The sequence below is a fragment of the Acartia tonsa genome, chromosome 12, assembly GCF_053477335.1.
Source record: "Acartia tonsa isolate MP-2025a chromosome 12, ASM5347733v1, whole genome shotgun sequence".
Taxonomy (NCBI): Eukaryota; Metazoa; Arthropoda; class Copepoda; order Calanoida; family Acartiidae; genus Acartia; species Acartia tonsa.
The window spans coordinates 43754960-43765521 of NC_137271.1; the positions used below are offsets into that span (position 1 = coordinate 43754960).

The window sequence follows — 10562 nt, forward strand, 5'->3', positions numbered from 1 at the left end:
AATTTTGATTGGTTGGTTCCAATCAAAAAGTGTCCAAACTTTTCAACAAATATTACTAATCAGTAGGGGGAATTTTGTTGAAATTGTCGTTTGTTGTCTTACTCTCATCTGGTTATTTTTTCTACCGACATGAACATCAATTTATTATCTATTATATCATCCCTTAAGATCCCTAAAATTGTTTTTTTTATCAGAAATTGATTTTCCCTTTTGAAAAAGTTATTAATGTTTTATTTTTATTTCAGATTTAGTGAACGCCACTAGCTAAAAAAACTCTACTAAAATGGTTGACTTTGAGCATCCCATTGGCATTGCTGAACTTATGGACCATCCCACCATTAAAGGAGGATTTTTCTTTCATCCGCTTGGATTTGCGTAAGTTTTATCTTGTTGAAAGCGTTGCTCCTATATTATTAAAAGCGAAGCTTTTCTATAATTAGGGTAGATCCGTCCGTCCGAACGTCCGTCCGTAGGTTACAGTTAGCTTGTATAAGGTATAGTGTTATAAGCGAAGCATCTCTATAATAAAGTCCTTAAAAAGTAACATGTATTTAATCATTTTTTGCAACAAATTTATTTACAACTTTGTATAGACATATGCATTTATATTCAGTTTATTCAGTTATGGACAGTGTTATTGTTCGTTTGTCCTTCCATTTCAGAGCTTCGTTTTTATGGATGTTGTCATCCTTTTATTTATCTTTAAATCTTGATGATGTTTGCTATTATTAGACATAATTGTCCTGAGGTGGATTCTTTAAATAATTTTGCCCTACTAATCGCTTAGTGGGGCAAAATTGTTTTCGTGAAAAATCCACCAAAATACATTAAAAATCTACAAAAATTAAACAAAATCATACATGATTTTGTAGATTTTTAATGTATTTTGGTGGATTTTTCACGAAACAAATTTTTTTAAAGAATCCACCTCTGGTTCTAAACCATGATGATTGATTATGAATTACAAGCTATAATTTTGAGATAAATGTAAGGCATTATTTTATTTTCTGTGGTTTTATATCTCAATGATGATTTAGTACATTTTCTTTTTAAAATCAATTATAAAAAGGTTAAAAAGCAGAAAATCATTTTGCAGTTTGTCAGTTTAAAAAAAAAGTGGTTGTAAGATTTTAAAAATTTTATACTTTGATTCTCAGTAATATGACATTGAATGATAAAGGGAATAGTAGCTTTCGCAATATTCTGTAAAATATTCAGCAAGATTCCAGGCAAAAGCGCTTATTTAGTCTAATATTTTTCAATGTTGACCAAACACATAGCACAATTAAACACATATTTATAAACAGTTTGACCTAGGAAGAGCATTTGACAGAAATCTTGCTCACAACTTTATGGAATTTTGCAAAAGCTACCATGCATATTCCCAATGATGATGACATCTTCAGTAGTAGAACAATTTAAACCAACCAATCAAGATATAATGAAAGTATCCAAAGATTTTAATGAGATAAAGAAAATGTATAAAATACAATCTAATAACCCCTCCCACCCTAGCTGTTAAAATTAATCTTTTCTTATAATTTTTAGTGAGAAGTTCGAGCACCCGAGTATTTGTGAGGCAATGGTGCACCCTACAATTAAAGAAACCATGGAGCACCCTACCTTGCTGTAATCAATATATTCATTTCTTTTCCTCGACAGTAGCGGGGAATAGTCCCTTTCGTGGCAATGCACCTTAAGGGGCGATTTGTCGTATTTTTAAAATGGCTTTTTATAGGTTATTTTAGGTTAGGTTAGGTTATATTGGGTTAGGTGATTGCCCCACAGGGTTAGACAATTGGCCCCACAGGGGCTAGAAATAGGAGAAAAACTACTGTGAAAAATACGAAGAATCGCCCCTTAATGTGCGTTGCCACAAAAAGGGACTATACCCCAATAGCGCAGCTACTTCATAATTTTAACATGTTGACGTTGATTGGTGGATTGAAGCTTATTAAAACAGGCAGAGATTTTGGGAGGTTTTCCAGATTTTTGCCTGGTTATAATCCACCTTTTTAAGTATAATATAATTTTATTAAGAAACATACAGGATGTCTTGTAAAAAAGCTCTACATAAATGCTAATTTTTAAATAGAAGGTCTGAAGCGTATTTTTTTCAATATTGAAATTTTTATTTTTTATTTTTCACCCTGTATGTTGAAAACTTGTATTTTATATAATTTTTACTTTTTTTACATTTTTGCTACATATGTTTATTATTATTATTATTATTATTGTATGTTATTAAATCTAGTTAAAATTTCAAGTTACAACTGAATATTTTATATATCACAAAACAACTGACAAATTTCATCACAAAATTTCATCTTTCTGATAATATTATTACGACAACATAATCATTTTGACTTTCTGATTTTTATTATCACGAAACCTCCTTTTTAAAGAACGTGTCCTTACTTTTGTTATTTTTTTAACTCATCCGTGACGAGCTCCCAAAGTTTAAAGTTTTGATTCAACGGGGTTCAACAAAAAAGATTTTTTTACTAATTACTCAACAGAATTCAAAAAATAAGATATCAAATTAAAGATCCTACAATTTTTGTTCATAATGGCATTTTTTTTTGTTGCGTTTTAGTGTGGTATCCGCCTAGGGTAAATGGCAGACACCAGAGTTCGAATAAAGACTACGGCAGTGTGAACAGACGTGGACACCTTACTATAGAGAAGCTACGCTTCTCTAGCATTCACTAGACAAGAATCAACATCTATTTCAGTTGTCACTTTATTGAAGGTGTAAAGGATACTAAAGCTATATACAACAAACAATAACTACATGGATAGGAATAAATGATCATAACATAAAAGCATTATAATACATATACAATAGTAAGTTTGGGCAATCATGATTCCCCATCCCTGGAAAGGGTGGGGGGGATTAAGAATACAGTTAACCATAATATAAATACATATGGATTAGGAATAAAGATGGTTAAAGATAAATCATACAGTAAAACATAGATAATTGCAATGGTTAGGTAGATGGCTATCCCTGTCTGGGGCAGGCAGGATAGCCCATGGAGCAGCACAATAGGTAGATAAGCATAGAGGGGTTGAGTGGTAGGTCTGGGTACTAAAGAGGGAAGGTTTGATGATTACTTGTGACAACAACAGTCTGTGTGGGGGCAGGTTTAGATCCTTTATCCTCAGGGTTGAGGTGGTGCTGATAACTTGGTGGTTGAAGGGGAAGGTTCCGGTGCTTAAGATGGGAGAGGGAGGGGTAACACCCCTCCCTCCATTTGCAGGACAACTGAGAGATAAAATCAGTACCGTTATCTGACATCTTTTCAGGTGGCTTCATAATTGTAGAATAACAGTATTTAACTAGGTGCGTAGCATCACTATAATGTCTGGGTTTCTGCATGGTCCAGAGCTGCCGCATACCACAACTCTCCCCTCGGAAGGCTGGAGGGGTTGTCTGCACCGCCAGACTTCCGACAGTGGTTGCGGCCTTCAGTTTGTTGTCCTTGTGGAATGGGTCCGCCAGGATACCAGTTGCTGGACGGTGGTGGACTCCAGCCCTCCCCAGGTCTAACGGAATCGGCTATATCTGCTGGAGTAGCTGGTCCTGTTGGATCTTCTGGCCGTTGGATGTGTACCTCTGAGGCCACCCTGGCAACCTCCAGGGGTGGCACAGCACATGAGGGGGCTTAGACCAACAGCCGCCTGGTGTACACCTCTGCAGGTTTCTCCACTGGGCTGGTGGTCTCCATCGTGTTGGTCACCTTGCTGCTGGCAGGCTGGCTACTGGATGCAGGCGCAGTTTCTTCGCCCTCGGGGCTGGTCAGGTTCATTCGGCTTCCAGGGTCTCTGTCAACGCGGGCAGGTGGTGGTTGGCATACTGTAGGAGCGTTGCCTCCTTCAGGCTCATCCTGGACATTGGCAGGGTGGTGCATGGCAATCCGACCTGCGGGGTAGGGAAAGGTAACAGTCCACCCTTTATGCCGGAGGCTGTCTTGGATCTGCAAGGGTGGCTCCGCTCTAGTTGGCTGGGAGACAGGCCCATCCACGGACACTGCTGCTAGTGGACTGGAGGCACAAGGCTCCGGATTTCCTCCCCTAGCCTGAAGGGGTCCAGGCACATTGTCTCCATCTTGGGTAGACATAATTGTTGGGGATCCTCTACTTCTATGGTTAGGCTCGGCACTTGGCGCATCTAGTTGTGTTACTCCCCAGGCAGCGGTCAAAGCTTCTTCAGTTTGGCTGGTAATGGCTGATACCCTGGCTCCTGGGGCAGATGCAGGGGGCGCAGGCAAGTTTGGCCCAGCCCAAACTTCCTGGTACACCAGTGCAATACAATTACCCTGGCTTGGTTGAGGGAGGTAGACAGCTGGATGCAGTTGAAGGTGAGGGACAGCTGGACTCTCCCTGCTGGCTGGGGGCTCTGGCTGGCTGGGGGTGACGGGTGTCACCCCTTCCTCTGGGGCTGCGGGCTCATTCCGGGATCCAGGTATCTCGGTGGCGGCGACGGTTGTCGCCCCAGGCACCGGTGTGGGGGCGCTGGATAGCACCCCCCAGTCTTCACAGGGGTCCAGGTCTCTCGGTGGCGGCGACGGTTGTCGCCCCAGGCACCAGCGTGGGGCGCTGGATAGCACCCCCCAGTCTTCACAGGTGGCGGCGACGGTTGTCGCCCCAGACATCAGCTTGGTGGTGCAGGGAAGCACCTCTCGTTCCTTCCAGGTGGCGACGCCGGTTGGCGTCCCATACATCGACTCAGACTCGCTGGCTAGCGCCTCTTGCCTCTCCCACTCGGCGGCCGCCAGGGCCTCCCCGTACACCGTCCCGGTGGCGCTGGGTAGCGCCCCTCGGCTCTTGCTGGGGGTGACAGGGGTTACGGACACCGGTCCCCTGTGGTTGCGGCTGAGGTCCAGGCCAACCCGGTTGGGTTCAGCCGCTCCTCCCAGCACGTTGATCCTGGCCACCATGGTTCCAATCTGAGACACAGACTCCTGGGTAGCCGCGGCCCCAGCGGCGGCAGCTAGTTGGGGTGACGGCTGGGCATCTCCCTCCAGGTGGACCTGGGTGGCAGACTGGTTGCATGCAGGTTGTTGGGCGGCCTGGTGTTTCTTCGTTGCCCGGTCCCAACCGGTTCTACACTTGGCGGCTGTGTGGCCGTTGAAGCGGCAGCGCCCCTTCGTCCAGCTGGGTCCCATCAGGCCGGCTTCCCCAGGGTGTATCAACCTGCCAGGTCTCTCCTCCTCCAGTTGGGGCACCAGCTGACAAACAGGGTCTCCCCTACTATGGGTCAGGCGGTGCTGGGCTGCTTGTGGTGGCTCCTTGGTTACATTCAGCCTCCTCCCCATACACACAGGTTCCTTCCATCCAACAGCGGCTCTCCTCCCCTGGGTGGCGAGGCCAGCCTCGGCCTTAGCTTCTGCAGGTGTTTCTCCACATGAGGGATCCTGCCTCTGGGTATGCCAGGTGGTTGGTAGCAAAGGCTGTTGATGGTGCCAGTCGGAAAGGGGGCTATGATCTCTGGGGGGTACCTGTGGCCAGTGTGTGGACAGGTACCCACAGGTGGACCAGCAAAGCCCAGAAGATGCCATACTGATGGTAGCCTGAACTGTACTCCGGACTGTCAGCAGACTGTTGGTAGCCACCTGAGTTGGGCCAGAGTTGCCAGCTAGTATTGCGTCCCTGCCAGGCTCCGTCAGCGGCTGATGGGGAGCCCCTGCGGTGGTTCTGGTTTTGGCAAGGGGTGGCCTTCTTATTGACTTTCCTAGTTGGAGCTCTGCATCCTGGTGGGCCTCCATCTTCAGCAGCATGGGGGAACTTGGCTGGGACATGTGCAGTGGTTCAACAGAGTAGCGGCATCTGGTCTTGGAATGTGGGGGAACAGCCTCACTGCTGCTGGTCAACCCTGCTCTCTCCGTGCTGGGTAAAGTCTTCCACTGCAGCAGGTCACCAGTCCCCATCCTTAGGCCGGTCCCCAGTCGTTCCATGCCTGGGGGCTCCCAGGGAGGCTTGGGTGGCGGCTCCCCCACCCCCAGGTACGCGTCGGGCATCTGGGTGAAGGGCCTATTCCCCTGGGACAGCTCCCCATCCTCCAGATTGGTGAGGCCAGTGCCAGGGAGGACCTTTCCACCCCAGAAACAGGTGGTACTGGCCCTAGGGCTGGGCCCCTTTGAAATCTCAGTTCTGGTAGTAGTGTCCATCTTGGGGCTGGCCACTACGTCTCTGAAGCTTGTCACCTTCTCATTAGGCTCAGTTGCATCGTTCAACACCCCCAGGAGGACACCTACAGGTTCAGCAACCCCCAGTCCAGTATTGCTATTTCTCGTACGTTGAGCACCAACTGAACAGGAGCTGTGCCGCGGACATTCAGTCACCCTTCCAGACAAGGGCATCTCAGGGACCAGGGGTCTGTGACCTGGCATGTGTTTGATGTTCACTGTACTCGACACAGTAGGCCAAAGTAATAACAGAAGCAGTATCTTGTAGATATAGGAGCAGAGTAGAGTAGCCGCACCGCAAGGAGGTTCGAGCCGGCTCACCCCTAGTATAAATACTATAGCTGTGTAATTAGGGTGGTAGTCCACGTAGCCGTAGGCTCGGTCCTCCTGGCTCAAGAGTTTCTGTGGCTGGCGCGCCCCCATGATAAGTAGTAGGGGGTTGGTCTGTTGGTGCCAGCGTCTTGTTTAACTGTTGAGCCTGAGTTGTTCTCCTTTCCAGTATAGCTCTTGATTTCTGTGGCAACCAGCGGATCTTAGTTTAAAGGTAACAGGGAATATGTTAGGTATCACAGATGTCTCTAGGAGCGTATCCGCTAGTGGATATATGGATAGGTAGGTTATCTATATATATATACATGGCTACACGCCCATATATATATATATACGTGTATAGGAATATCCCCAGAACTAGCTAGCTTTTCCTCCTTGCTTCAAAAAAATCACGCTTCCTCTGTATATAGTTCACAACTATGAAGGTCGATGGTCCAGGTACACACCACCACTGCCCAGTGTGGGGCAGCAAGTCAGGCTATGTCCACAGGGTGGGCGTACTTTCGTTCAGTTATCATATCAGTTTCCAGTGTTGGTTGGTGAGGTTAGTATTCACTTACTTGTACCCATGATACAAAAAACAACCTTATTTATCACTTGGGTATTTATATATACATATATTTGTTTCACTAACCATTCAGCTTTGAAGTAGGGTTGGCAGGCTAGGAAGATGTTGAGGGTCTGAGCGGGTTTAAGGAACTGGTTTAGTTTTCCTTATCACACTGTAGACAGGGAGGGAGGAGCTTGCAAGTTTTTCTCCTAAAAAATATCTCTGATGTATGCTATAGAATGGCCCCTCTCCTGTGTGGGTGTGTGTGTGTGTGTGTGCGTGGAATCTCCTGTCCTTGTAACGCGCGTCCGCGCCGTCAAATCCGCGCACACGGGGAAAACGCGCTCTCACCCCTCAACTCGCTCTCTCATTGGTCCGCTTCGTCCGTTGGATTTATGATATTTTCCGCACTCTGTTGCGCTATCCGTGAATGGCGCTCTGTGTGTCCGATCGCTAGCCCCACACTACAGACGGACTTAGTCTAGTGTGGGTAGGAAGGGGGAAGCGCGTGAGGGGACGGGGGTAACTCCGTCCGTTCCCCCTGTGAGGGAGGGGGGTAACTGTGTGCTGGTGTAATAGGGCCTTTTCTTCTTAATCCTAGGTTTATCTATTATATCACCCTGATTGTATTTGCCTTCAATGGAGAGGGGCCCCCTCCCCTTCCCTTGGAATAAGGGGTGTATTGTTGTGGTTGTGCTGTGGGCTTGAGATTGTTTTGATTGTATATCAGGGTCTTTATTATGTTACATCTAGCTTCTATTTCTGTCCTTATCACAATTGCATAACAGATTTGTTTACCAACTCTGTTCTATTTTTAGCTGTTATCACAATACACAATAATCCAAGCCTGTTCTATTCTTAGATTTATCACAACACAACAATTTGTTTGCCAAGCTTTGCTCATACATCTATTGTTTGGCCATCACACTAGGGTGGTAATCCCTGAAAATGTGATATAATATCTGTTTTCTAGATGGGTGGCTGCGTTGTAGCCTCTCAGGATACTCGGAGTTGACGTAGTTTTTCTCTGTTCTGGTGCACTACACTCGTATGTTAGCTCGCAGCTTGCAGCTATGTGGCATGTTTCAGCCTATCGGCGGCAGGGAATGTCCCGTCCTGCTAGCGCCGCTTATCCAAATCCAGCTGATGGCGGCAGGGAATGTCCCGTCCTGCTAGCGCCACTGGTTCGGATCCTGCTATCTCTTGCAGTAAAATTGGCCTATTTTCAGCCGTTTACACTTATTTGGCTTGTTTCAGCCGGTCCGCAGGCCTGTTTCAGCCCTTTTGGCGCTCAATTCTCCGTTAGATATCAGCGCTGCTCGCGGTTATTCATCAAATTTCGCTGTCTCGCTTCCACAACTGCCGGATGCAGAGTTAAACTTTGCTGTCCAGGGTGGGTAATTCAGGTTGCTTGCGTCAGTTTTGCCAGATTCACTGCTGGGAGTACCTTAGCCTCAGATGCGCGTCTGCTCTACACTTGTGGTTCGCCGTAATCTCACACAGCTGTCACCAAAGTTGTGGTATCCGCCTAGGGTAAATGGCAGACACCAGAGTTCGAATAAAGACTACGGCAGTGTGAACAGACGTGGACACCTTACTATAGAGAAGCTACGCTTCTCTAGCATTCACTAGACAAGAATCAACATCTATTTCAGTTGTCACTTTATTGAAGGTGTAAAGGATACTAAAGCTATATACAACAAACAATAACTACATGGATAGGAATAAATGATCATAACATAAAAGCATTATAATACATATACAATAGTCAGTTTGGGCAATCATGATTCCCCATCCCTGGAAAGGGTGGGGGGGATTAAGAATACAGTTAACCATAATATAAATACATATGGATTAGGAATAAAGATGGTTAAAGATAAATCATACAGTAAAACATAGATAATTGCAATGGTTAGGTAGATGGCTATCCCTGTCTGGGGCAGGCAGGATAGCCCATGGAGCAGCACAATAGGTAGATAAGCATAGAGGGGTTGAGTGGTAGGTCTGGGTACTAAAGAGGGAAGGTTTGATGATTACTTGTGACAACAACAGTCTGTGTGGGGGCAGGTTTAGATCCTTTATCCTCAGGGTTGAGGTGGTGCTGATAACTTGGTGGTTGAAGGGGAAGGTTCCGGTGCTTAAGATGGGAGAGGGAGGGGTAACACCCCTCCCTCCATTTGCAGGACAACTGAGAGATAAAATCAGTACCGTTATCTGACATCTTTTCAGGTGGCTTCATAATTGTAGAATAACAGTATTTAACTAGGTGCGTAGCATCACTATAATGTCTGGGTTTCTGCATGGTCCAGAGCTGCCGCATACCACATTAGTACCTACCTTAAAACCAACTTGATTTTTTTTAAAAACTTAAATTACTTTAGAACAAGAGGTCTACAAAAAAACGATTGCATATCTAAATTCTATGGATCATTTTACGACTACTATTTACTAAAACACCGACTAGCTCTTTTTTAAAATCACAAAAGTAAGGACACCTTCATTTGGAACTTAATGCTTTAATCTTAAGTTAATCTTATATTTATGTATTTTAAATGTGTTATAATATTAAATACTTTCTGAAAAAATGCAATCTATAATCAAATCAAAATATTATATTTTTACTTCTTTAAGTTTTTGGCTTTACTTTGGGAAAAAAATGGGAGAAAGAGAAATTTTAAAAATAATACTTTATGTATTTTTTTGCATTAATAAAACCAAATATGTACATAGTTAATTGTGAGTGCTATATTATAAAACAAATAAATGTTAAAAATTAATTTTTGACTTGAGTTTTTCCATTTTTTATACTATGTTAATTTGATTTAACATTGCTATAAGTAATTTTTCAAAAAAAAATCTAGTCTTAAACATTAAAATAATGTATTTAAAAACTTACAAAAAACTATTTTGTAAAATCTCTTTAGTTTGTAGTTAAACTTTATAAGAGAATAAACACTTTTGTAAGTTTATTATTAAAAGCCTGGCTATTCTACAAGACGTTGCGTTGGTTAAGAGTCAGAAATCCCTTTATCAAACAATTAAAGTAACAGAATGTCCGAGTGTGTAGCGAGGCAGAAAGAGAGGGGAAAATATACTGTTTAATACACTAGTTTCCAAAGTTTCATGATAACGTTTTCTTTTTGTTGGCTTAACAACTTTGGAAAATTTTGATAGGTTGGTTAATTCAGTTTAATGTTCGAACGTTTCAAAAACTAAATCTATTATACAGAACTGATAATCTTGTGTATCATCATTGGGGATGTATATCAATTTATCGGCCTTTGAAAGTGCAGGGTATTTAAATGACATTAGACATCTTTATGGGCATGGCCGCTCTTACTTAATTGTATTGAATTAAGATTATACAATATGAGTATGATTAATAACATAAGAACATGTAATATTAGTATGTTGATAATAGCTCAGTCATGGCTACTTGAATACAGAGGATTTAAGGGATATGAAAATCGAGATGACCTTTAAATTTGTCA

At 43.8% G+C, this 10562-nt stretch overlaps 1 long non-coding RNA gene across 1 annotated transcript; it reads left to right on the top strand.

Annotated features, from left to right (window-relative positions):
• The first annotated feature begins 224 nt into the window (after positions 1 to 224).
• LOC145334105 (uncharacterized) lies at positions 225 to 2094 on the top strand. Its single transcript, XR_013884712.1, has 2 exons — positions 225 to 375; positions 1549 to 2094. It is a non-coding gene; the product is annotated as an uncharacterized LOC145334105 (long non-coding RNA).
• The last annotated feature ends 8468 nt before the right edge of the window (positions 2095 to 10562 follow it).